The sequence below is a fragment of the Canis lupus genome, chromosome 28 (genome assembly GCF_011100685.1).
Source record: "Canis lupus familiaris isolate Mischka breed German Shepherd chromosome 28, alternate assembly UU_Cfam_GSD_1.0, whole genome shotgun sequence".
NCBI classification, from domain to species: domain Eukaryota; kingdom Metazoa; phylum Chordata; class Mammalia; order Carnivora; family Canidae; genus Canis; species Canis lupus.
In genome coordinates, this window is record NC_049249.1 from 14,198,903 (window position 1) to 14,225,129 (window position 26,227).

General features: G+C 36.6%; 1 protein-coding gene across 8 annotated transcripts in view; it reads left to right on the plus strand.

The window, feature by feature from the left end:
• The window catches only part of BTRC (beta-transducin repeat containing E3 ubiquitin protein ligase), a 184,361-nt gene that overhangs the window by 23,495 nt on the left and 134,639 nt on the right, over positions 1 to 26,227 (plus strand). Inside the window, exon 1 of one of the 8 annotated variants that reach the window (XM_038578567.1) lies at positions 21,265 to 21,285. The exons of the other annotated variants lie outside the window; for them this stretch is intronic. The gene's annotated coding sequence lies outside the window, so the exon portion shown is untranslated. Of the gene's footprint in view, positions 1 to 21,264; positions 21,286 to 26,227 lie in introns of those variants that run through there. 8 annotated transcript variants of the gene reach the window in all.

The window sequence follows — 26,227 nt, forward strand, 5'->3', positions numbered from 1 at the left end:
GAGGGAGAAGCAGGCTCCATGCACCGGGAGCCCGACGTGGGATTCGATCCCGGGTCTCTGGGATCGCGCCCTGGGCCAAAGGCAGGCGCCAAACCGCTGCGCCACCCAGGGATCCCAGATTTTATTTATTTATTCATGAGAGACACATACAGAGAGAGGCAGAGACACAGACAGAGAAAGAAGCAGGCTTCATGCCGGGAACCCAGTGTGGGACTCGATCTTGGGACTCCAGGATCACACCCTGGGCCAAAGGCAGGCCCCAGCCGTTGAGCCACCCAGGCATCCGAAGTATTAGCTAATTTTGATAAATGTTGGAAGAATTGTGGGAATTGGCTTCTATTGGCTATAATTGGCTACTATTACTGAATAGGATCTCATTAACCTGGCTAATCCTGTATTGACTGTATTGTAATAAAAAAGGCTATAGGCTATTTAAAAGCTTATTGTGACATTTATGGTTGTTGAATTTTCTTTATTTTACTTAATGAAACACTGATCCCTTAGTTTTGATGGAATTAGATGACTAGTGGTCTGTTTGGGCTTTCATATCTTAAGTGATCTCTGCATACATTTCAGCAATTTGGTCTGTTAAGTCTGTGCAATTAGTAAAGTAAGTGGAATGTTTGTTATGTCATAGAGATATTTTCACTTTTACGGAATTTGGCCAGTCAGCTCTCTTCCCTTGCTTCCATTAGAAATACTTTTAAACGTCAGAGAGAAAAGGATGACCTTAATATTTGCTTTCCAGGCTAAATCCCAGCTTTGAAGCAGTTATTTCCTTCCGAATAAAAAGTTTAATTTCACGCCCTGATTAGTGCTAGTATGTGCAGGTGGATATTTATTTTATGCAGCTAAACTGATCTGCTTTTGCAAATTACTTGCCAGTCAGCAGAGCTATAATTTCTTACGAGTAGTTGGTGGTAAATTATAGTTCTCATTAGTAAGTTTTGTGTGTGTGTGTATGTGTGTGTGTGTGTGTGTTTAAGTATGTATTTATGAAGTGAGTGGGAATCAGTCACCATATTTTGGCTGGTCTAGGATTGAACTAATAGCTTTTTTTCAAAGGCTCCAGGATTGATGAATTTGAGCAGTCCCAATTAATTATGTAAAGCAGTAGGAAAGAGTGAGATCTTGGTTTCACTTAATGTGAAAATCTACTCAGGACCTAGGAAGAGTGATGCTTGGTGAAAAAGATCAAAGAATAGATTATCTTTCTTACTGAGAAATGGAATATATTGTAGTTAAAATTTGAGTGTATAGAAAGGCTTAAAAGTAAGGAGATAAACTGAAGATTTTGAGATAGTACATTATTGAACTCATTTTTTTTTTAAGATTTTATTTATTTATGAGAGACACACAGAGAGAGGCAGAGACATAGGCAAAGGGAGATGCATATGCAGGCTCCCTGCAAAGAGCCAGATGTGGGACTCGATCCTCGAATCCTGGGATCACGCCCTGAGCTGAAGGCAGGCACTCAACTGCTGAGCCACCAGGCATCCCTGAACTCAATTTTTAATTGTTTAATTGAAGCCATGAAGTTTTAAATTTTAAATTTTTATTTATTTTGTTTGTTTTTTGAGTAGGCTCCACACCAAATGTGGGACTTGAACTCACAATCATGAGATTAAGAGTCATAATGCTCTACCCACTGAGCCAGCCAGGTGCCCCCCATTTAAAAATTTTTTATCTTTAAAAATTTAATTTAGTATTTATTTATCTATTTTAAAAAAATATTTTATTTATTTATTCATAAGAGAGAGAGAGAGAGAGGCAGAGACATAGAAGAAGCAGGCTTCTCTCAGGGAGCCCAGTGTGGGACTTGATCCCTGGACAGAAGGCCGATGCTGAGCCACCCAGGCATCCCTAATTTAGTTTTTATTTTTATTTATTTAATTTTATTCTTATTTTTATTTTTTAAAAATATTTTATTTATTCATTTATGAGAGAGAGAGAGAGAGAGGCAGAGACATAGGCAGAGGGAGAAGCAGGCTCCTCACAAGGAGCCCGACCCAGGACTGGATCCTGGACCCCAGGATCATGCCCTGAGCCAAAGGCTGATGCTCAACCACTGAGACACCCAGGTGTCCCTATTTTTATTTGTTTTAAAGTGAGACTGACTTTTGTTGTACTTGGATTAAGAAAGAGTGATGAATCAGAGGTAAATTTCTATTTCCTTCATAAGTGGGCCAATTATTTGCCTTAACTAAAATATCAAATCTGTGTGGGGTCATAGGCTTTAAGAGTCTGCAGGTATCATCTAATTAAAGATTTCATAATCTTTTTTAATCATGGACCTCACTAAAAATCTTTTGTATGTCATGAGATACTCTCCCTACATATTGTGTACAAAACACAGACACAATTTTTTTATTTTTATTTTTATTTATTTAGGATAGTCACAGAGAGAGAGAGAGATCGAGAGAGAGAGAGAGAGAGGCAGAGACATAGGCAGAGGGAGAAGCAGGCTCCATGCACTGGGAGCCCGACGTGGGATTCAATCCCAGGTCTCCAGGATCGCGCCCTGGGCCAAAGGCAGGAGCCAAACCGCTGCGCCACCCAGGGATCCCCCACACACACAATTTTATGAGGTTCAGGGATCAATGAATCCTATTCCTGGATCCTCGATTGAGACCCTGATCGAGCCTTATTTTAATGTTATTATATAATATATTTTAATGAAAAATCTTCTGTGGTTGGTCATTATTTCAATATAACTAGTTCTGACTTTTAATAAGAGTATGACTATCAGATCTGAGGTTTATCATAAAATGTCATTTTGAGAAGCCAATGAAATGTTGAATATGTTATTTTGTAGTGTTAGGAAAAATGGCACCGAAATGACTTGGCTAGTGATTATCAAAAATCCCACAGGATGTCCTGTTCTTAATTTTCTCATTCCCTTAGCCACCCAGGCAAGCAGCCATAATTTATCCCTGTCTATGATGATGGAATTTTACTTGTCAGGGATATATGGAGAGATACACTTAAAGCCTTTGATTGCTGGCCTTACTGATATTTCCAAGATCTTTCCATTTTTATTACTTTTATTAAAGAAATAGTATATATATATATAAAAGAAATAGTATGACAAAGCAAATGCCCAGCAAGGACAGTTTACCCCAATGAGTGCACTTTATATCTAAGAGTATTTGGAAAACACTTTTCTGTCAAGGTCAGCTGTAAACACTTGTCACCATGTTCAGTTATTTATACTGTACAGTCCTGGGAGGACTGGGAAACATCATTTTCTCTTTTTCTTCATTCCCTTAAGTTATCAGCATTGGTAATGCTGTCCACTTGGTTAGCTCATTCAAGAAACTAGTTCATTATCATTTTAGATTACTTTGGGTAAAAACTTTGTTTGGATCATAAAGTATGACTCCTTCCTATTAAAAACTAGCAAACAGAGACCCAAAGAGGTCATGTGCCTTGCCCCAATTTAACAGTTGATGACAGCCGGTATTAGAGCCCTCGTTTTCCTTATCCAAACCTAGTTGGTGCTCTTTTGACTTATTTGTTGTTTCCTCCACTGGAGGGATTATGATTGATAGATGAAGTGTGTGTGTCAGTACTTCTTGGACTTAAGAGAACCTTTTCTACAGTCATGAGCAGAATCTCATATTTTCAACTAGAAGCTTTATAGTTTTATCTTTTATATTTAGAACTTTAGTCTCTCTAGAATTGATTTTTGTGTTTGATGTGAGGAAGGGGTTCCATTTCATTTTTATCCATATGGATTTCCAATGCCCCCCAGCACCATCTATTGGAAGAATATGTTATCTACATATTCTTCCAATAGAAGAGTGATCTGCTGTGCTCCCTCCATCATAATTTATGTTCTTACATGTATTGATTTGTTTTTGGACTCATTATTTTGTTCTCTTATGTATTTATCCCAGTGTCAGAATCATACAGCCTTATTCATGTAGCTTTATAATAAGCTGTGATATATGGTAGTTAAGTTCTCATACCTTGTGTTTCTTCAGGAGTTGGTTATTTGTGGCTTTTTATACCTTCATAAATATTAGATAACATGTCAAGTTCAACAACAGCAACATAAAGTCAAACAGTAATAAACCCACTGATGTTTGATTTAATTATTGATAGAAGCTGAAATATCAAGTTATTTTAAAAGTATTTATTTTTGGATGTGTGAAACATGTAATATAATACAGAATTTAAAAAGTAGAAAAGGATATATATCAGAAAACTTTCTTACCCATTTTTTTTAAAGATTTTATTTATTTATTCATGAGAGACAAAGAGAGGCAGAGACATAGGCAGCTCCTCTCCCTCCACTTAATTTGGTAGGTCTCAAGAATCTGCATTTTTTTTTTTAAGGATTTTATTTATTTATTCATGAGAGAGACAGAGAGAGGCAGAGACACAGGCAGAGGGAGAAGCAGGCTCCATGCAGGGAACCCAGTGTGGGACTTGATCCCAGGACCACGGGATCATGCCCTGAGCTAAAGGCAGACTCTCAACCACTGAGCCACACAGGCATCCCCAGGCTTCCCTTTCTTACCCATTTCTTATCATTGAGTTTCCCTCCCCAGAGGCTACCATTTTTTCTCATATCTTATTATTTTGCCAGGTTTATATTTTATTTTATTTTATTTTATTTTATTTTATTTTATTTTATTTTATTTTATTTTATTTATTTTATTTTATTTTATTTTATTTTATTTTATTTTATTTTATTTTAAGATTTTATTCATTTATTCATGAGAGACACAGAGAGAGAGAGAGGGAGAGGCAGGCTCCATGCAAGGAGCCCGATGTGGGACTTGATCCCAGGACTCCAGGATCACGCCCTGGGCTGAAGGCAGGCACCAAATCGCTGAGCCAACCAGGGATCCCCTTTTGCAAGGTTTTTAAAGTAATTTTTCTAGGACTCAACTAGAGACACCTAAAATTAGTTAAATACTAAATTTTGATAACCTTTGGCCAGGGAAATGGCTTTTTTTTTTTTATGTTAATAGCAATGGGATTTAATGAAAGAACATTTTGCTTGTTGAGTTAGACCATTTAATAAGCATTTGACCCTTAGATAAATCTAGCGTTTCTTAGTTCTTAGTTCTGGGGCCTCTCCCATTTCTTCTCATAGTTTCTTCCTAGGTGATTTCATCTGTTTCCTTGGTTTTCCACAGTTTCAGTTACCTGTGGTCAATTCTTCCTTCTGATATGTTGTCAGAAGATCAGTAGTAGCCCAGCACTACCTCAAAATGCCTACATAATTCACCTCACTTCATCTTATCACATATGCATTTTGTCCTCTTACAGTATCACAAGAAGGGTGAGTACAGTACAAGAAGATGTTTTGAAAGAGAAAACATTAACATACCTGTTATAGTGTATTGTTATAATTGTTCTATTTTATTACTAGTTATTTGTTAATATCTTACTATGCCTAATTTATAAACTAAACTTAAAGGTATATATGTATAGGAGAAAGCATAGTATAGATAGGGTTTCAGGCATGCACTGAAGGTCTTGGAATGTTTTCTTTTTTTTTTTTTTTGGAATGTTTTCACCATGGTAAGTGGCGGGGGCTACTATACCATCTGTGCTGATGACTCCTAATATACCAGTGATACCAACTCATCCTTTTATTCTGACCCCTAGATTTATATATTTAACTTACTATCCACTTGAATGTTGCATAGTCATTTCCAAAATAGATCTCAAAATCTTCCACTTCTCTCTGCATTTACTACCATCAACTTACTATAAATTATTGTTTTTCTTTTTTTTCAATTTTTCTTTAAATTCCATTAATTAACATAATGTATTATTAGTTTCAGAGATAGTGGTCAGTGATTCGTCAGTCTTATATAATATCCAGTGCTCATTATTATCACATGCCCCTCCTTAATGCGTTTCACCTGATACTCCATCCCTCTCCCCCGTCCCCTCCAGCAACCCTCAGTTTGTTTCCATGATTAAGAGTCTCTTGTGGTTTGTCTCCCTCTCTGATTTCATCTTGTTTTATATTTTCCTCTCTTCCCGCATGATCCTCTGTTATCTTTCTTAAATTCCACATGATTGATATCCTATGATAATTGTCTGATTGACTTATTACCCTCAGCATCATACCCCCTATCTAGTTCCATCCACGTTGTTGCAAATGGCAAGATTTCATTTTTTTTGATGGTTGAGTGGTATTCCATTGTATACATATGTCACTCTTCAGCCATTCATCAGTCAGTGGACATTGGGCTCTTTCCATAGTTTTGTTATTGTGGACATTGCTCCTATAAACATTGGGGTGCAGATTCCCTTTTAGATGACTAATTTGTATCTTTAGAGTAAATACCCAGTAGTGCAACTGCCAGGCCATCGGGTAGCTCTATTTTCAAGTTTTGGAGAACTTTCATACTGTTTTCCAGAATGGCTAGGCTACACCAGCTTGCATTCCCACCAGCAGTGTAAGAGGGTTTCCCTTTCCATGCATCCTCGCCAACATCTATCATTTCCTGACTTGTTAATTTTGGCCACTCTGACTGGTGTGAGGTGGTATCTCATTGTGGTTTTGATCTGTATTTCCCTGATGCCAAGTGATGTTGAACATTTTTTTTTTTTATGTGTCTTTTGGCTATTTGTATATCTCCTGTGGAAAAATATCTGTTCAAGTCTTCTGCCCATTTCTTGGTTATTTGTTCTTTGGGTGTTGAGTTTGGTAAGTTCTTTATAGATTTTGGATAGTAGCCCTTTATCTGATAAGACATTTGCAAATATCTTTTCCCATTCTTTCAGTTGTCTTTTGGCTTTGTTGACTGTTTCCTTTGCTGTGCAAAAGATTTTTATCTTGGTGAAATCAAGATAGTTCATTTTTACCTTGTTTCCCTTGCCTTTGGAGACATGTCTAACAAGAAGTTGCTGTGGCCAAGATCACAGAAGTTGCTGCCTATGTTCCCTAGGATTTTGATGGATTCTTGTCTCACATTTAGGTCTTCATCCATTTTGAGTCTATTTTTGTTTATGGTATAAGGAAATGGTTGGTTTTGTTCTTCTGCATGTGGCTGTCCAATTATTTCAACATTTGCTGAAAAGACTAGACTGTCTTTTCTCTATTAAATATTCTTTAGTGCTTTGTTGAAGATTAGTTGACCATAGAGTTGAGGGCCCATTTCTGGGTTTTCTTTTCTGTTTTTTGTGCCAGTACCATACGGTCTTGATGATTATAGCTTTGTAATAGAGCTTGAAGTCCAGAATTGTGATGCCACCAGGTTTGATTTTCTTTTTCAACATTCCTTTGGCTATTTGGAGTCTTTTTTGGTTCCATACAGATTTTAGGATGGTTTGTTCCGCTCTGTGAAAAAAAGTTGGTGGTATTTTGGTAGGGATTGCATTGAATTGCTCTGGGTAGCATAGACATTTTAACAGTATTTGTTCTTCCAACCCGTGAGCATGGAACATTTTTCCATTTCTTTGTGTCTTCTTTAATTTCTTTCATGAATCTTTTGTAGTATTCTGAGTACATATCCTTTGCCTCTTTGGTTAGGGTTATTCCTAAGTATCTTACGGTTTTTGGTGCAATTGTAAATGGGATCGACTCTTTAATTTCTCTTCTGTCTCATTGTTATTGTATAGAAATACAACTGATTTCTGCGCATTGATTTTATATCCTGCCACTTTGCTGAGTTCCAGCAATTTTAGGGTGAAGTCTTTTGGGTTTTCCACATAGAGTATCATGTTATCTGTGAAGAGTGAGAGTTTGACTTCTTTGCCAATTTGGAGGCCTTTTATTTCTTTTTTGTTGTCTTATTGCTGAGGCTAGGACTTTTAGTACTATGTTGAAGAACAGTGGATATCCCTGCTGTGTTCCTGATCTTAGGGGAAAAGCTCTGTTTTTCTCTCTTTTTTTTTTTTTTTTAAAGATTTTTATTTATTTATTCATAGAGACACAGGGAGAAGCAAGCTCCACGCAGAGAGCCTGATGTGGGACTCCATCCCGGGTCTCCAGGATCACGCCGTGGGCTGCAGGTGGCGCTTAACCGCTGCGCCACTGGGGCTGCCCTCTATTTTTCTCTATTGAGAATGATGTTTGCTGTGGGCTTTTCATATATGGCTTTTATGATATGGGTATGTTCCCTCTATCCCTACACTGTGAAGAGTTTTAATCAGGAAAGGATGCTATACTTTGTCAGCTGCTTTTCATATATCTATTGAGATGATCCTATGGTTCTTGTCCTTTTATTAATGTAGTGTATCACGTTGATTGATTTGAGGATATTGAACCATTCTTGCAGCCCAGGAATAAATCCCACTTAGTTGTTGGTTGTGGTGAGTAATCCTTTTTTTTTTTTTTTTTTTTGAGTAATCCTTTTCATGTACTGTTAGATCCTATTGGCTAGTATCTTGGTGAAGATTTTTGCATCCATGTTCATCAGGGATATTGGTCTGTAATTCTCCTTTTTGGGTCTTTGGTTTTGGGATCAAGGTAATGCTGGCCCCAGAAAGAGTTTGGAAGTTTTCCTTCCATTTCTATTTTTTGAAACAGCTTACATTATAATATAATGTCCTTCCTCATCTCTTATTACAGTCTCTGGTTTAAAATCTAATTTGTCTGATAAGAATTGCCACCCCAGCTTTCTTTTGATGTCCATTAGCATGATAAATGGTTTTCCACCTCCTCACTTGAAAAATGGAGGTGTCAAAAAAAAAAAATAAATATGGAGGTGTCTTTGGGTCTAAAATGATTTCTTGCAGACAGCATATCAATGGGTCTTGCTTCTTTATCCAGTCTGATACCCTATGTCTTTTGGTTGGGGCATTTAGCCCATTTACATTAAGAGTAACTATTAAAAGTATGAGTTTAGTGCCATTGTATTACCTATAAAGTCACTGTTTCTGTATATTGTCTCTGTTCCTTTCTGGTCTGTGTTACTTTGGGGCTCACTCTTTGCTTAAAAGATCCTTTTTAATATTTCTTGCAGGGCTGGTTTAGTAATCACAAATTCTTTTAGTTTCTGTTTGTCCTGGAACCTTTTTTATCTATCCTTCTATTTTGAATGACAGCCTAGCTGGATACAATATTCTTGGCTGCATATTTTTCTCATTTAGCACCCTGAATATATCATGCCATTCCTTCTGGCCTGGTGGATCTCTCCAGATAGGTCTGCTGCCAGTCTAACGTTTCTGTCCTTGTAGGTTACAGACCTCTTGTCATGAGCTGCTTTCAGAATTTTCTCTTTGAGATTTGCAAGTTTCACTATTATATGTTGGGGGTGTTGACCTATTTTTATTGGTTGGGGGTGTGTTTGTGTGCCTCCTCTTTTTTTTTTTTTTTCCAGATTTTATTTTTAAGTAATCCCGACATCCCACATGGGCCTCAAACTTACAACCCTGAGGAGTCACATGCTCTATCGTCAAAGCCAGGTGGGCACTCCATTACTTTTAATGTATAATATTTTTCTAACTATTATAATCATTAAATCCAATTTCCATAAGGAGTCCTAGTGATCTTTCAAAAATCTAAATATAAAACTTTTCATTATCTTTTCTTTGCACTTAGGCCACGCAGGATAAACCTGACTTTTGTTCTGCCAGGCAGATCTGGTTCTTCCTACCTCTTTCACTATCTAATGCCAGTACTCCCACTCTTCAATTATGGTCTAGTTACACTGGCATTTTGCCAAACTCTTGGCAAGACAACTATAAAGCGTTTTTGTTTACTGTTTTCTTTGACCCTGGTTTTTTACTTAAATCCTTATTGTATCTTTTGTGTCTCAGTTCAGATGTCAGCTCCTTAGAGACTATCCTAACTAAAGCAAATACTCTTCCACTGTTGTTTCAACTAGAAAATAAACTACATGCAGGTAAAGTTTTAATTGTTTTGCTCTCCAGTATATCTCAGTGCATGGCACATGTTAGGCAGCAAATAAATATGTATAAAATCATTTATCTTCCATATTTCTCATCTTCCAAAATGGAGGTAATGGTAAATAGCCCATCCTACCTCATGAAGTCTATTTTAGACTCCTCAGAGTAAATAAGTCTTGATATTACTGCTTTAGTTTTGATGTCCCATATAACTTTGAATAATTGAGCTTTCTTTTGTTTTTTTCAAGGCATTAGAACAGATTTGAGAAAGTAAAAATTTTAAAATCCTGTCACCCTACATGACCACTTTTTTGAACTTCATTTATTTATTTATTTTTTAAAACACTTGTAAGGGGGCAGCCCGGATGGCTCAGTGGTTTAGCTCCACCTTCAGCCCAGGGTGTGATCCTGGAGACCAGGGATCGAATCCCACATCAGGTTCCCTGCATGGAGCCTGCTTCTCCCTCTGCCTGTGTCTCTGCCTCCCCCCCTCCGTCATAAATAAATAAATAAATAAATAAATAAATAAATCAATAAATCAATCAATCAATCTTAAAAAATAAAAAAAAATAAAACACTTGTAACGATTTATATACTATCTCTTTTCTAATTTTTCTGTCCCTAGCAACTTCCAAACATTTTTCAAGTGATCACATCAGGTAGAACACAGTAACTTTATACTTTTGAAGTCATGTGGGTAATTCAAATGTGTATTTGGATGCTTGTGTGAAAAGAGGTAAATATAAATGGTTCTACATCATATTGAGAAATTGTACTCTTGATTATTAAAGTTTTTTTTTTTAAGATTTTATTTATTCATGAGAGATACAGAAAGAGAGGTAAGAGGCACAGGCTGAGGGAGAAGCAGATCCCATGCAGGGAGCCTGATGTAGGACTCGATCCTGGGGTTCCGGGATCACACCCTGAGCCAAAGGCTCAGCTCAACATCTGAGGCACCCATGCATCCCTGATTATTAAAGTTTTAATGAACATTTTGCCTAGAGAAATTTTCCTGAAACTATCTGTATATAACCAGGATTTCTTGATATGGCATGCAATCTGATTTATATTTAAAACAACTTGAAGAAGTCACTATTTATCCTATATGCCAACTATAGCTCCTGCCGTATAAAATATTAAGAAAATATTAAATACTTTAAGTTTTTTTAGTTTCTGTTTGTTCTGGAACCTTTTTATCTATTAAATATTATAACACTTGGGCAGCCCCGGTGGTGCAGCAGTTTAGCACTGCCTGCAGCCCAGGGCGTGATCCTGGAGACCCTGGATCGAGTCCCACGTCAGGCTCTCTGCATGGAGCCTGCTTCTCTCTCTGCTTCTCTCTCTCTCTGTGTGTCTCTATGAATAAATAAATAAAATCTTTAAAAAAGTATTATAACACTTGAGGAATTAGGTTAGATTAAAGTAATACTTGAAGAATTAGGTTTGGAAAATCATGTAATTTGAAGCCCTTGGAACATATCTTTGGATTAGAAGTGTATTCAAGTGGGTGAACTACTTTTTTGAAATTTATTATTTTGGAGTGTATAAAGAGACTACCCGTTGGAACTAGAGACTAATCATTTGAAACATCTCGTCTTTGGAACTAAAGACCTAATTTGCTAGCAAATGGAATTTATAATACTAAAACATGGTACTGCCCACATTGTCCTGAGTCAATTGTTATGATTAATACCAAAAGGAAAATTACCTTTGTTTCTTAGCATGATTTCAGCCCTCCTAGTTCAAGCATCACAAAGTAGAACCCCTTCTTGTTCACCAGGTGTAAGTTGGAACTGATTCAGGGACTCTATAAAAATGGCAAGGTTGACATGTGCCTTATTTTGCTAAATTCTTTAAAAACAAATCCAAGTGATCTTAATTGTTCCTGCTTCTGCAGAAGACATGATAATTATGTGAGAATTGATAGTTATGTGAGGAGAGGTGTTAGCTAACACTACAATGGCAGTCATATTGCAATATAAAAAGTCTCATCAATATTTTGTAGATCTTAAACTTATACAATGTTATATGTTAATTATATCACAATTAAAAATAAATAAATCCAAGTATCTTGTTATTTAGAACAGTGGCCTAACCAGAAAATAATTTTGAGTACCCATCGGTAGGTATTTTTATTTGTTAAGTTACAAATTGCAAATTGTATTCATGCATTACTATCATTAGCTATTATATCAAGGCACAGTATATATACTTACAGCAGGGTATGTGCATTATATATACTTTCTGGATATAAATTGTGAGTAGTGTATATACATGCATATAAATAGTGTACATAAATTCATATTTTAGATGGTTACTTTGATATTGTCTTTGGCTCGCTTTTTTCATGTATGGTTAGTATAGTATTTTTATCTTGTAAAGTGACTAGTGAAGGGCTCCTGCAAGGAATTAGAGGATTACTTGACAGTTTATTTAACACTAGGTTCTTTTCTTTTTTCTTTTCTTTTCTTTTCTTTTCTTTTCTTTTCTTTTTCTTTTCTTTTCTTTCTTTTCTCTTTCTTTTTTCTTTTCTTTTCTTTTCTTTCTTTTCTTTTCTTTTCTTTTCTTTTCTTTCTTTTCTTTTCTTTTCTTTTCTTTTCTTTTCTTTTTTCTTTTCTTTTCTTTTCTTTCTTCTTATATTCTTAAATCCTGAACACTACAGTTTTTTGCAGTATGTTAAAAGAATAAATGGGAGTTGGGGGGGGCGCTCTTTCTAACCTGTTTGTGTTGTGGACTCCCAGTCTCCCTTCCTTCCCAGTTTACAAGTTACATTTGGGCATCTAACATCAGATCAAATGAGGGAACTAGTGTCAATCTATATTATAAAAATCAAGATATTTTTTTAAAGCTAAATTAATTTGAATAAAAACCTTTCCCTTCTGAAGGGATCTGAAAGGATTATCTTGCTTATCACCTGGCATGTGTACAACTCACTTTGGGAAACAACTGGCCTAACACAACTGGCCTAATTGTGGCAGAATTGAGTTCTTTGCCTTTTTTCACATTCTCTTCAAATTTCATACATCATTGAAAGGCACTTGAATGAGAAAACTAATCCTTAGAAGAAGCATTACCAGTATACTACATTGTATAGTATGTCCTTCTAAAACTAACTGTGTGCCTAGGATTTTGTACCTAGGTCTTCCTTTATTCTAAAGATTTTATGGAATATGGACATTGTTTAGTGGGACAAAGGGAGATATTTTCATCTCAGTTCAATTTGGAAGAACTTTAGAAATCACTGCATTATATCTTGGAGCATGAGAGTACATATAGATCTCCTACACATATATGAAATTCTTACACTTACACTTTTGTACTTTTTGCATCAGACAACTGGCTGGGCTTGTGAATTCCACTTTGCTTCTAATAATGGTCACTAGTTTATTCCTGAGATAAGAGCTTTTGTCTCTTTAAAGACTCAGTTGCCTAGTATCAAAGGTAAAGCTAAAAGCAGGTTCTTCCTCTAATCTTCTTTCCACAAAACACATAGAGATCATAGACTTAGTTATGAGTAAAACAAAAGCAAACTACCTCTTTCTTTAGGAGCAGAGAGGAGAAATAAGGAAGTCCCTAGCCCAGACGGAGTAAGGGTTAAAATTCTTACCACTCTTGACAGGGTACAACACATTCCTGAGAAGAGTGGTAGGGACATGTCCCAGTAGCCTGTAAGTCCCTATGGAGTACATGGCTAGACATGTCAGATCAGGGCAGGAATAGCAATTCCACCACTGAGTTCCAGCAGGTGTAACAGCAGTAGCACAGATCTGAATGCATGTCAGCTCATAGCCGACTGCCCTGGAGATGAAGCCAAAGGCTTTCTTTTAAGGGATATTCTGGATGAGTCATAGCTTTTGCCAAAAATGCTAGGCTACACATGCACAAATAATTAACTGATTCTGTCAAAGTGCATCACAACAATCCAGTTTTGAGACACATAATTTGAACAGCATTAGTGCCTAAATTCACATTATTACAGTCTAATAAAATTATATCATCTTGCTTACAGCCTAGGACCTACTGGCTTCAGCTAACTTGGAAGTCATTGGAAGGTAGCATGTCTTAGGGTTGTGTAGGCTTTGCAAAGGAGGATTTTCTTGAGGTTCCCTACCAGTAAAACAATTTAAGGAAATAAGAAAGCTGGGTTGGAGAGATGGCATGTCATATATGATTTTAGCCCAGTTTGCTTGTTTAATTTTCATTAGAGGGTCTAACCAGTTCACTTAGATTGGAATCTATTTTGTGCTAGTCTCTCTCTTTTTTTCAGCTTCTATGCTGTTCCTACCCCTTCTTGAACTTCTCTTGTAGGCAGTGTAACCCCACTGTTGCTCCAGTGGCTTTATTTTCATTATCATTGTCTTGGAGTTTTCCTTATTGGAAAGGATTTTAAAGGAAAGATCTTGAGCCAATCATTTTTGCTCTTAACATTTGCAGACTCTGTCACCTATAGTCCTTAAAAACACAGGTGGCTAAAAACCAATTTGTTAAATTGTTATTTCAGAGTTTAGGTAAATAGTGGATTTTTTCCTTTGAAAAATGAACTTAAGAAAATGATTGTACTATGAAAGACTAAGTTTTCTTCTGATCCACAGGTTTAGTTAAATAATTCTATCTTTTAGATCATCGCAAACTACAAAATTTGTTAAATTATCTCAGCTGTGATCAACATTAAAATGTGTCGTTACATTAATATGTGATATCTATCCTGTAAAAATACTATAATATTATAAATAATCTTTTATATGCCTGTAGGGAAGTAAAGGAGAATTTAGTAACATTTGCATATTTTCTCCTTAAATAGTAATATTTCCATGTTTTGTTTGTAAGCAATAAATATGTATATATATTCATGGATATTCATGGATATTTATGCTGTGGGAGAAGTTTTTTTAGTATATTTTGTCACCTGATCAAGGGGCTAAAAGATCTGAACTTAGTGATGTAAGCTATTAAATTAAGATAACCTTTTGCATATACAAAGTCCTGTTATAGCAAATACTAGTACAACAAAGGGTTTATAACAATTGGGTTTTTTAAAAACATACTTTCATGTCCCAGCATGATGGTCCTAGTAATGGAGATGGTGGCCCATTAGCCAAAATACTTAAAATTTTTTCGTTGTTGGTTTAGAATAATAAATGTTTCCCCCCCTCCTTTTTAAAGATTTTATTTATTCATGAGAGACACAGAGAAGAAGCAGAGACGTAGGCAGAGGGAGGAGCAGGCGCCGTGCAGGGAGCCCGATGTGGGATTCGATCCTGGGACCATGGGATCACGCCCTGAGCCAAAGGCAGATGCTCAACTGCTGAGCCACCCAGGTGTCCCAATAAATGTTTTTATCTTTTGTATGAATGTGAGTTTTTATAAATACTCAATTTATACTCTAAAAGAATTTGAACTGAAGCAGGATTCTACTATCATAGAAAACCTTTGATAAGAGGTAAAAAGATTTTTAAGTATAGTTTACATAGTATAAAGCCCGCTACTCCAAGCTGATGTATTCATACCAATTGATGTGGGATTACCACAGCAAGGTAGGTGGTGTAGAACTATCTTCATTCTTGATCTACTTGGGACAGGTATTAATTGACACTTTCCTGCAGCTCATAATCATGATGATGTTGTTTTTTGTGGAAGTCTGTATGAAAATCAGTCACTATTAATGGCAGACAGTCTTTAGATTTCAGCAGATATCAAGGTTTTTAATGTTGTTTGTTTTCCTATGATAAAAATATCAAAATAACACCTCGAAAGATTTTAAAATTGGGTATTATTTAAATAATTTTTTTTTAGGATTTTATTTATTCAGAGAGGCAGAGACATAGGCAGAAGGAGAAACAGGCTCCATGCAGAGAGCCCAATGTGGGACTCTATCCCAGGACTCTGGGATCATGCCCTGAGCCAAAGGCAGAAGACAGTCAACCACTGAGCCACCCAGGCATCCCTAAATAAAATTCTTATAAATTCTATTATTCACTTTCTTCATGGGGAAATCTAGTGTTCTTAAGATTACAATACTAAAATAAAGTTGTCACATATTGGAGAAAAGGAGAATAATTGTGTTGTTATGGCAACTCAGATGGGGAAAATGAAAACAGCACAGATAAGCTGTATCCTGTTGTCATAGCAACCATAGTTGTGAAAATGATTAAAGCTAGTCTAGAAAGGATGTATTGCAACATTAGTCCATTGGAAGTAAATAGTGTAAGAAAAGACAGCGAGAATTGGTTTTAGACAAAAGTTAAATCCCTCTAGTGCCACAAGTTGCTAGTACCACTGCATGTAGACAGATACCTGTCCTTTCTAATGATATTTCAACTCCCTTTTATTGCCTCAGATCATAATGATGGTCTAAAGGAAGATAAATGTAATAGCTATATGAAAAGCTTGTGAATAAAGATTTTTTGGTAGCAAATTTAGAAGTTGAAGTCGAAATTGTGTTACCGAAAGTGGTGTTTTGTTCCTTTTCCCCGTTTCTTACCCAGGACTTTATTTCCATCCTTTTCCATAACCTCTCTCTGTATCATTTTAGTCTTGTGTTGAACTGTGGCATAAACACCTAATGTCGTGGCAGTTTGTAAAGCATCAAGTGCAGCATGATTGTAGATGAACAGATGGGTTTGATGATACATGATAAGCATCCTGTAGGTGTGGAGAAATTTATTTTAGCTATATCTTTCAAACTTTCTCTGTAATCAAAGCTTCTTAATTGTTATTTTAAATGCCATTATTTCTTTCCTAACTTCTAGTTGCCCACCATAGCAAAATATTTCATCCTGGTAAAGTGGAGACATGTTAGGAATAAAGCTGAGGAAAGCCATGCTCTTTGTTCAGCATCTGGCTGCTTGCACAGATTTTTGTGGTAATGGAATTGGCATCTCTGTATTAGAGTATCGATCTGCTGCGTTGTAGGTACTGTGTAAAAGAAGTATCTCAGTAACAATGTATTGAAGTGGTTTAAGAGCAGTTTATGTTACAAATGAGGTGCAGGAAGATGGAGTTCTGCAAGACTGGGCACATGCTATAAATACCTGTAAAACTAAGGGCCTTATCTAAAAACTGCAGTGTCTAAATACCCGTATTTTTGTCTATATTTAATTGCAAATAGTCAAATACTACCTGAACCTGAGTACACTAATGCCATTACCCTTTTGACCTTTTGTAGAGGTTTTTATATTTAATGTTCTTGTGTTGTAGTGTGAATATAAGTCAGTTATGAGAGATAATATTGACCATAAGTAATCTATTATTTTCAGTCACAATCCAAATATTAATGTTAATTTCCTTGGTTTTCATAAATAAGCTCTGTACTTTAAGCATTGCCCAATTTTGCCTGACTAATCAAAATCTGTTCCTTCATATAGGCATATGGAAGGAACCTCTTTTTAAAAAGCAGAAAAAGGGACACCTGGGTGGCTCAACGGTTGAGCATCTGCCTTCGGCTCAGGGCGTGATCCTGGATTCCCGGGATCAAGTCCCATATCAGTCTCCTTGCATGGAGCCTGCTTCTCCTCCCTCTGCCTGTGTCTCTGTCTCTCTTTTTGTGTCTCTCATGAATAAATAAAATCTTTTTTAAAAAAAATAAAAAGCAGGAAAAGATGGCAGGAAAGAAGAGAGAGCTAGGGTTTTTTTGTTTGTTTTGAAAGATTTGTAAAATACGCATCCCCTTCTGCTGTTACTTAATAGTAGGAGGTCATGTATGACTCATGTGATATAGATCAGACAACTTCAGTTATTAAATGGTTCAGATATAGCAAGCCCTTTAATGACTCCATCAACAAGTTAGCTAACATTTCGTAAAGGAGTTTGAAAATGAAAGTGGAACATAAGTGCCCATATCCCGTTGTGCCTAGAGACCATAATACCACTGGGAGGTATCCCATGAATTTGAACCTCCCTTTCTCCTAACTTATCTTGGAACAGACATTTTTAAAGGTTTCTTTGTAAATATGTAAAATGTATTCTATTAAAATCTGATGCACTGATTTTTAGATTGGTGTCTTAAAGTGGGCAGTACCATCAGGTTGTACATTTGAGACTTACTGATTTGTGTCTTGGCTTGTGATAAATTGGATTGTAAGATTAGGTACTTTATTTTCCTGGAAGAAAAAAAAATATTAGGTGTATTCATCACTCCCCATTTCACAGTTTCTTGTCACATTTCACTTGCTTCAGAAATATCATTTTGGATCCTTTTTGTGAATATGTAATTCTTTTTTTTTTTTTTTTTTTAAGTTTATTTATTTATGATAGCCACACAGAGAGAGAGAGGGGCAGAGACACAGGCAGAGAGAGAAGCAGGCTCCACGCACCGAGAGCCCGACGTGGGATTCGATCCCGAGTCTCCAGGATCGTGCCCTGGGCCAAAGGCAGGCGCCAAACCACTGCGCCACCCAGGGATCCCTAATTCTTAATACTGATGTCCTGAGAGGAAGGGGAATTTCTGATCTTACCTAAATAATAACCACACCATCACAGAAAATGTCCTCATAACACATCAAGCAATCAAGTAGCCAGTAAACCTATTCTGCTAAATTCCATAAACTGGATGGGGAGGGTAGATAATCTTCATTTTTGTTACTTACCAGGGAACAGGATACTTGATCTTTGAAATGGTTATTTATTTTCATATATTGTAGCTGCCAATCAGCCAGCCATTTGCAAATAGTGGAGTAAACACAGTGCAGAAAACAAGTTTCTTCTCTGCTGGTCTGTGGTGCCTAGGAAGTCAGGTGTAATATGCCTACATTTATTTATGTAGTCTTTTACTCTCTTTCTAATGAGCAAGTAATTTTCTTTTCTCTACCCCTACACAAAAGTTAAATTAAGGAGTACCCAAGAAGGCTGGGATACTTGATTTGCAGTCACTGAAATACTGTTTGGTATCTGGGTACCCTTTTCATGAGCAGAGTTTCCCTCTTAGCTAAGAAGAAAGCTCCAAATAGTTATCCTTTTGAACTCATTATTAGAGCAAACACATCTGTAGAGAAGGGGATAATCTGGAAGTGTGAGGGTTTGTCTCCTCTCCCCTGACCTCCCAATTAAAGGATTTTACTCTGTGTCTTCTTTTGCTTTTTTTGCCTGCCAAGTGAGGGATAAGAGCTCTTGTTGCTCACATGGCAGCCAGTCTGCCTTGATATGTGGATTATTAACATGGCACCAGCCTCAGTTGAGTCATAGATCATACTGGAAAGGAAGTGTTACAAATGTTTTTCTTCAAGATGGCAGACTGCTTCAACTCTTTACTTCTCTAGTTACAATCAAGCTTTTTCTTTCCTTTCTTCCTCCACCCCTTTTTCCCTTTCCCCTACCATTCCTCTCCCTTATTCTTCCCTCCTTCTCTCTCCCAGAGATATATAAAGCCTAACCCTTCCAGTGAGCGCTGCAGTCATTTGAAATTTGTATAGGCCAAACCCACATCATCAAAAATTGTGTTAACCCCATGATTCCTAGCCCTTAACTGGGGGCCTGTTATTTCAAATAATATTTAATGCAGTACATTCTAGGGCAAAAAAAATAATTTGGACAGTCTCAAGAGTTAATTACAATGGGATTTGACTTGAATTTAATTCAATTCAATGGAATTCCAGTATAACCAAATAATTTCTTTGTGGCATGATTTAAAAGGTCTTTAAGTACAGGTATAGGAGAGGAGTTTGTAAAACTTAATCTGAGGTAATTGCAGTTTTACTCTTAGTGAGTAAATGAGGACTACAGAAATAGAGGAATTCTTTTTACTTAGCATAAGGTGATTTTTAATAATGTAGCAAAGAAAATGTAAGAAATGTAAGTGAACATCCTTACTTTTTGTTCTGTTATGGGGAGAATAAAGATACCACCTGGCTGCATGCATAAATTTGTTTACTAAGTTGGTTGATTTCCTGTAGATGGGTATTAAAAATGACTTTTTCAGTACAGAAAACATGTGGCATCTAGGTATTATGATACCCTGCTGCCTGCTAATGTTGAATATTTTATGTGATTTAAAAAAAAAAACCCAAAATTGTTCTTAGTTTCAAGTTCAGCAATCTCACAGTAAGATCAGCTACAGACCAAATATTTAAGATTTGTTATATTGATATAAATGAGAGAAAAACAAAATTATTTGGTAATTAAAGAAAACCAGAATGTCAATGTTAGAAAAATTTGACTATAGTCTTCTACTCTGGAGTTCTCTCAAGCCAGTGACTTTCTTTTTTTTTTTTAAGATTTTATTTATTTATTCCTGAGAGCACACACACACACACACACAGAGAGAGAGAGAGAGAGAGAGAGAGAGAGAGAGAGAGAGGCAGAGACACAGGCAGAGGGAGAACCAGGCTCCATGCAGGGAGCCTGACGTAGGACTCGATCCCAGGTCTCTAGAATCAGGTCCTGGGCTGAAGGCGGTGCTAAACCGCTGAGCCACCTGGGCTGCCCAAGCCAGTGACTTTTTTTTTTTTTTTTTTTTTAAAGATTCTATCTATTTATTCATGAAAGACACAGAGAGAGAGGCAGAGACACAGGCAAAGGGAGAAGCAGACTCCATGCAGGGAGCCCGACACTGGACTCAATCCTGGGACTCCAGTTCATGCTCTGGGCAGAAGGCAGGCGCTAAACCATCGAGTCACCCAGGGATCCCCTCAAGCCAGTGACTTTTAAGAGCTTTTGTTTTGTTTACTGAAACAGACTAGTGACAGTGTTTTTATAGAAAGTTATGAAAAGAAGTCTATATTAATTTGCTTTGGGTCATTCTAGTCTCTCTGGTAAATTCATAATTAGGAAGGCCTTTTAAAGACAATGTTCTAGTCTCACAGGTACACAGCTACTCCATATCTGGTAAATCTAAATTCGTATGTGAGGAGGTTATGTTTTTTTAAAGCATATTATTTACACAATTCACTGGAATGGCTCCTTTGGAAGTAGGGTGATTCTCTTATGTAATTATGTACTTAGTAACCCTGTGCTACACAGCAGTAGAAATTCAAGTAAGAATAATTTACTGCTTATGCATAGTTATTAGAATTTTAAAGCATTTGTTTGTTCAAAATTCTAGTTTATCAGTGTTATATTTGACTAATTGCATGCTTAATAGATAATAATGAATAAAAATTATTTTAGAAAGTATCCATGTTTGAATTTTAGTAGTTCTAAATAAGCATCAGGAGCTACTATCTTACTTCCCCTTCACCTTACTGTTAAAAGGGATTTTGAACTCTTTAGTCCAGATTTTGTGGTGAATGTAATAATTCCTAAGAAAAATCTGTATTAAAGAAAAAGAATTCAATATTAGAAGTGTTATTGATGGGCTTAAATAAATCACAGAATTATGGAATTGCTGCAAGGTACTGTCAGGAATATTTTAATCTATTCCATTTTACCAGTGGAGAAGCTGAGGTGCATGAATTAAGCGAATTGCCCAAGAACTTACAATTGATTTGAAGATAAGTCTGCACCAGAACCTGATGTCTTTTCTTCTGGGTTAGTATCACATTTCCTCTCAGTTGTCATGATAGTTCAACAGTTCATTTCACCAGGGATTTCTTGAGCACTTTTGTTATGTGTACAGCACTGGCCTAGGCATCCAGGTATTATATAAAAAGTGTGAGTTTATATGATCTAACAATAATGATAGCAAACATAATATTTTACATTTCAAATTTTAATTTATTTAGTGTTTTCCAGTGTTTTTATAAATATTAATGTGGTAGCTAAATCTTTAAATCTAATTATTTACTAAATTATAATCATCTTAAAGGCAGGACTGGTTTTGTTTTCATAAAGTTAATCTAGTCATTTTGGAAGGCTTAAATTAAAAAAAAATTCAAGCATTGATGGCATCATTGTAATAAGCTTCCCATGGTGTCTACTCTGGGGATAGTACTAATTTTAGAATTATATTTCTGTCTTCATCAAGTACTTTTTGTTTCGTGTAACAGATTGTATCAGTCCCCCCGTAAGCAAGAAGAGGCAACTATTTTAGGGCACAGAGATAACTTAACTCATGGAACTAAAGGGGAAGATGTGCAATCAGGTACCACAAAGACAGGGAGACAGGCGTTAGAACACCTTTAGGAATCTGAGTAGCCACACTTGCATTCCTGGGGTAAATCCCATTTGGTCATTGATGTATAACCTTTTTGTATGTTTCTGGGTTTGTTTGTTTTATTTATTTATTTATTTATTTAAAAAATGAAATTTACTTAGTTAATATAATGTTTATTGGTTTCAGAGGTAGAGGTCAGTGATTCATCAGTCTTACATAATATCCAGTACTCATTACACCACGTGCCCTCCTTAATGTCTATCACCCAATTACCCAATCACCCAATCCCCTTGCCCCTCCAGCGACCCTCAGTTTGTTCCTATGATTAAGAGTCTCTTATGATTTGTCTCCCTCTCTGATTTCTTGTTTTGTTTTGTTTTTTTAAGATTTATTTATTTATTTATGATAGACAGAGAGAGAGAGAGGCAGAGACACAGGAGGAGGGAGAAGCAGGCTCCATGCCTGGAGCCTGACATGAGACTCGATCTCGGGTCTCCAGGATCACACCCTGGGCCAAAGGCAAGCGCTCACACCCTGGGCCAAAGGCAAGCGCCAAACCGCTGAGCCACCCAGGGATCCCCCTGATTTCATCTTGTTTTATTTTCTCTTCTCTTCCCCTATGATCCTTTGTTTTGTTGCTTAAATTCCACATATGAGGGAGATCCTATGATAATTGTCTTTCTTTGATTGACTTACCTGCTTAGCATAATATCTAGTTCCATTCACATCATGCAAATGACAAGATTTCTCTTTCTTTCTTTTTTTAAAGATTTTATTTATTTATTCATAGAGACACAGCTAGAGAGAGAGAGGCAGAGACACAGGCAGAGGGAGAAGCAGGCACCATGCAGGGAGCCTGATGTGGGACTCGATCCCGGGTCTCCAGGATCACACCCTGGGGCTGCGCCACCGGGGCTGCCCAAGATTGATTGATTGATTTCTTTTTCTTTCTTTCTTTCTTTCTTTCTTTCTTTCTTTCTTTCTTTCTTTCTTTCTTTCTTTCTTTCTTTCTTTCTTTCTTCCTTCTTTCTTTCCTCCTTCCTTCCTTCCTTCCTTCCTTCCTTCCTTCCTTCCTCCCTTCCTTCCTTCCTCCCTTCCTCCCTTCCTCTTTCTCTTTCTTTCTCTTTCTTTCTCTTTCTATTTTTATTTATGATAGTCACACAGAGAGAGAGAGAGGCAGAGACACAGGCAGAGGGAAAAGCAGGCTCCATGCACCGGGAGCCCGACGTGGGATTCGATCCCAGGTCTCCAGGATCACGCCCTGGGCCAAAGGCAGGCGCTAAACTGCTGCGCCACCCAGGGATCCCTTTACCTGTATTTCTTAGGGAGTATTGGTCTGTAATCTTCTGCTATTGAGTTTATCCAATGAGTTTTGGAATTTCGGTTGTTTTTGGCTTCTAGATTTCCATTTGGTTCTATGGTACATCTATTGTTTCTTTGCTGAGACTTTTATTTTTATATTTCTTTCAAGAGTGTTTACCTTTTGATATTGGAACAGTTTTATTTATTTTTTAAAAATATTTATTTATTTATTTATTTATTTATTTATTTATTTATTTATGATAGTCACACAGAGAGAGAGAGAGAGAGAGAGAGGCAGAGACATAGGCAGAGGGAGAAGCAGGCTCCATGCACCAGGAGCCCGACGTGGGATTCGATCCCGGGTCTCCAGGATCGCGCCCTGGGCTAAAGGCAGGCACTAAACCGCTGCGCCACCCAGGGATCCCTGGAACAGTTTTATAATAGTTGAAGTCTTTGTCTCTAAAGGTAATTCCAACATTTGTGTCAGTTTAGAATTGGCATCTGTTGATAATAAACTGAAATTACCCTCTTTTTTTTTTTGTATACTATGTAATTTTTGGGTTGTATCCTGGACATTTTAAAATATTATATGACTCTGAATTTTGTTTATATCCTATTGAAAATGTATATGTTTTTGTTTTAGTAGGCTCTCACAACCCAGTTGAATTCAGTCTACAAGTCCAAACAGCCTTCTGTGGGGGTATGATCTCAAAGTCTATTCCATTTTTAAAGCCTTTGCATTGCTATTGAAGTCTATGTGTATGCCAGTCAGTGGCCAGTCTGTGATCTGGATGGTAGTCTATCTTGTAGTTCAGTTCTTCTTCTTCTTCTTCTTCTTCTTCTTCTTCTTCTTCTTCTTCTTCCTTCTTCCTTCTTCCTTCTTCCTTCTTCCTTCTTCCTTCTTCCTTCTTCCTTCTTTCTTCTTCTTCTTTCTTCTTCTTCTTCTTTCTTCTTCTTCTTCTTCTTCCTTTTTTTTTTTTGTAGTTCAGTTCTTAGAGTCTATGGCTTGCTGCTTTAGGACATATCCACATATGTGAAGCTTGCGAGTGAGCATAGTTTAGTTCATAAACTATTTTATGGGCTTGCTCTCCTGAGCTCCTTCCTCTCCATGATCGCCTCAGTACTATCTAGTTCTTTAAGATTCCCTATTTCAAACCCAGAAAACTGGAGCTTTTAAAAAATCTGCTTTGCAACTTGAATATGTCACTGTATCTGGGGCTAAGTGATAGGAGAATAAAGAGGGAAAAGAAACAATGAGGTTTCACCTCAGCCTTTTAGGATTACAGCTCCTTTGAACAAAGAGAGTTTCCTTACTTCAGAGTTTTATGTTCCCAAGGGCCCCTTCTTTTACAATGGCTTTCATCCTGGGATTGGTTGGAGGCAGTAGAGAGAACTTTAAAGAAAGATGGAAGTTTTCCACCTTTTTCTCTGAGTGTTAAATACCCTTTTACACTCCTTGGGCCAACACTAGAGGGCTTTTCCTGGATCTATCTTTGCCTACACCTGGATCTATTTTTGTTTCCTTTTGGGTTTCAGGCTGTAGTCTAGGCTGGTGGATATTAGAGTAATTTAAAAAAAAAAAAGGTAAATTCATTGTTGATTTGGTGGTGTATTGAAGTCTTCCATAATCTGCCTATTGTTTACTTTTCAGAGTCCCCAGATAGTTGTACCATGCAGTCTGTCCATTTTTCGTAGCTATATTCAATGGGATTTGGAGAAGGGAATGTGCTTATTCCATTTTAACTGGAGCTAGAATCCCTGTTATCTTTTTGATACTGTTTTATATAGCTAGTAAACAACATACTCTGTGCAAGTTCAGTCCTTTGAAATTTGTTGATACTTGCTTCATGGTCCATCTTAAGTTCTATTTTGTAGCAAGTGTGCTTAGAAACAACTACAATTCTTGGGTACAGTGTTTTAGAAAAGTCATTAGGTCAAGTTCATTAATTATGCTCTTCAATACTTTTTTGCTTATTCTATCCAGTAGCTGAGGAAGGGGTTAAAACTGCCAACTGTGATTGTAGATTGTATTGACCCTTTAGTTCTGTGTATTTTGCTTGTTATATTTTGAAATTTTGTTAAAAGCACATATACTTTTAAGACTTCTTGATTAATTGACCGCTATCATTATGAAATGGCTCTCTTTATCCCTGTTAATATTCCTTGTTCAGAAGTATACTTTGATATTAGTAAAGCCATTTCAGCTTCCTTATGATGATTACCTTTTGTGATATCTTTTTCAAGCTTTTACTTTTATCTGTATATATTAATTTATAGTTGTATCTTTTTAATTTAGTTCAACAGTCTGTCAGTGTTTGGACTTGCACTATCCAATAGAAATATGTTAGCCACAGATCTTAACCAAGAATATCACTTAAATTTTCATATCAAAAAAATAAAAAGAAACCATAGAAATCTTCATAGTGCTTTTGATTTAGCCCAGTATATTTTAAGTATTATGTTAACATGTAATCAATATAAAGTTATTAAGATATTTTTTTTCGTCTTCAAAATCTTGTGATTTTACAGTGAAGCACATCTCAATTTGGACTAGCCATCACTCAGTTGCTCAGTGGCCTCATATAACTATTGGTCACTATTTGAAAAATGTGGATTTAGACCATTTATATTTAATGTAGTTATTAGAATGATTAAATTTAAATTTACCATTTTTTGTATTTGTTTCTGTTCCAACTGTTCTTTTTACCTTTTTTTTTTTTTTAAGATTTTATTTATTTATTCATGAGAGACAGAGAGAGGCAGAGACACAGGCAGAGGGAGAAGCAGGCTCCATGCAGGGAGCCCGATGCGGGACTCGTTCCTGGGACTCGAGGATCACGCCCTGGGCCAAAGGCAGATGCTAAACTGCTGAGCCACCCAGGCTGCCCTCTTTTTACCTTTTGATTCAAATTTTCCTGCTCTTTTGGATTACTTTTTTGTTTTTGTTTTGTTTTACTATTCCATTTTATCTCCTCTATTGCCTTATTAAGTAAGTGCCTTTTTTTGTTTTGTTCTAGTGGTCACTCTAGAGACTACAATATGCATTTTATTTATTTTATTTATTTTTTTAAAGAT